Below are 2,654 nucleotides of genomic sequence, written 5' to 3' on the forward strand. Positions count from 1 at the left end.
AAGCAGTGGTATCAACGCAGAGTACTAGCCGTTTCTGACTCGTTCGAAGCCGTTTCTGAGCCGCTCGTAGTCGTTTCTGAGTTAAGGTTACAGACTGCGATAAACGAGCGATAAACGTTAAAAATATTAAAGATACTTTTATTAATGATAATGATATAATGATATCTTTAGATGTTAGTTCATTATTCACAAATATTCCTAAAGAGTTGGTTTTAAATGCCGTTAAAAAACGTTGGATTGACATTGCTAAGAACACAAATTTCAATTTAGCTCAATTTTTACATTCAATAGAATTGATTTTAGATTCAACTAGTTTCAGCTTCAATGGTCAGTTTTATGAACAAATATTTGGCAGCCCGATGGGTTCTCTTTTATCACCTATCATAGCAGATATTGTGATGGATGATTTGGAGACACAATGTTTAAGTTTGTTAAGTTTCACTGTCCCCATATATTATAGATATGTAGACGACTTTTTTGCTATATTGCCACGTACAAAAATAGATGAGATATTAATGACTTTTAATAATTACCACCAACGCTTAAATTTCACATATGAAATTGAAGTCAGTTCTTCCATTAATTTCCTAAATACAACGATCATTCGTTCAGACAATAGACTCATTACTAATTGGTACAGGAAACCTACATGTTCTGGAAGATATATAAACTTTTTTTTCTAACCACCCTTTAAAATATAAAATTAATACTATTTATAATCTGGTTGATCATGTCATTCTACTATCCAATGACATTTTCCATCATAAAAACATTGAGATGGTGAATGATATCTTACTTAATAATTGTTTAACCTAAACACATCATCAAACGACATATACAAAAAAGAATTAATGTATAAAAAATTCGTAATCACATTAATGATTGTGATATGAATAGTGGACAATCTGACAGAACATCTTTTATTTCATTGCCATATGCTAAAGATGTGAGTTATGATCTATGTCGTGTTATGCGTGGCATGGGCTTCAACGTCTATAAAATAACCAAAAAAAAAGCTAAATACATTGATTAAACGTGGTAAAGATAGTTTACATAATGATCAGAGAACTAATGTTGTATATAAATTAGATTGCAAAAACTGTAATGCGTCATATATCGGCCAAACAAAAAGGCGCTTACGTATTCGAGTGAAAGAGCATTTTAACAATATAAAATTGCATGAAACCAATCATTCCGTTATAAGTAAACATAAATTAGAATTCGGACATGAATTTGATTTGGACAAAACCTAATATATTATATAATGAGAAATATGTGAAAAAGAGAGAAATCGCGGAAATGTTGTATATTAAAAAATTCAATAATACAATCAACCTACAAAAGGACACAGATAGCTTAAATAAAATCTATGACAAAATAATAAAGGTCGTTTAGCTTGGTTTCCTATTTTTATATTTCAGTCACTGACAAAGTTTCATACTGATACAATGTTTCTCTCTCTTTAAAATTCAACAAGATGTTAATGATTTGTTTTAACTTAAATTTGTGAAGTGTTTCAATAAGAACGTATGTACTCAAAATTTTATAGCAAATCCATTTATGTATATTACTGTTTTTTGTATTCAAACCGTTTTTTTTAAATTAATTATTATTTCAGTTTATACTTGAAAAGGACCACAACCATATGGTCGAAGCGTTGTAACTTCTATTAAATAAACAAATTTTGGCTAGTTTGGTCGATTAATTTACAACTACCCCTTTGATTATTGTACTAGCGATATAAAAACAACTTAAAAAATTTAAAATTTTTATTAATTATTTTATTATTTTAATAATATTTAAAATTAAAAAGAGATACTCACTAGACCCATAATTCCTCCCTGACAGGTTTGGGAGGATATGATTCCTCGCCGAACAATTTTCTGAGGCAGAAGACGTCATCTCACTAGTAATCCTGTGCCCATTCCACGATCCCCTCCGCGTCGTCCCATAGCTCGGCCAATTCCCGCCGATCGCACCACCGATAATTTCGTACTTGTTCTATATGCCGATGATTAAGGTATCCACCGATTTGGATGGATTCCTCGGTTATTTTCTGAAAATCGACAAAATTTGGTAGATAATATTAATAAAACAAAATTTATTATATAATAATAAAAACTTACCGGCATTGTGAATATAAGGAACAGAGTCCTCAATAAATTTTCTAGCAGGTGGGTCTTCCAAGATATTATGTCTATTATTTCATGAAGTCCTAAGGATATTCTTGTTAAAAAAAAAATTTGGGCCCAAAATGTCTCCCGATCCAAAAGGCATTTTGCACTGCACTTAATAACTTAGCTCGATGACACTTAGCGATACTTAGCTCAGCGACTGCTTTAAACTTTGTGATGAACATCGCAGAGACAGACCCTCTCTCCATAAGCTTCAGCCCCATCCCCTCAGATAAATCGTAGTAATAAATATCTGTTTATAAATTCGAGCGGTTGGACATCAGCGCTCACCGTAATGCTATACGCCATACGCTGTTTTGTTTATACCTGCGGAAAGGATCATGAGAATGCTTAAAAGAGAGAGAGAGAGAGAGAGAGAGAGAGAGAGAGAGAGAGAGAGCGTGAGGTGTTTACGAGAGATAGCGCGAGAGAGATGTCGCACAGTGGTGCCATATACGTGAATCACGGAAAAAATTATAT

This window comes from Prenolepis imparis, unplaced genomic scaffold (assembly GCF_030444845.1).
Source record: "Prenolepis imparis isolate NDT839.2.m4 unplaced genomic scaffold, iyPreImpa1.0 SCAF_2, whole genome shotgun sequence".
Classification (NCBI taxonomy): domain Eukaryota; kingdom Metazoa; phylum Arthropoda; class Insecta; order Hymenoptera; family Formicidae; genus Prenolepis; species Prenolepis imparis.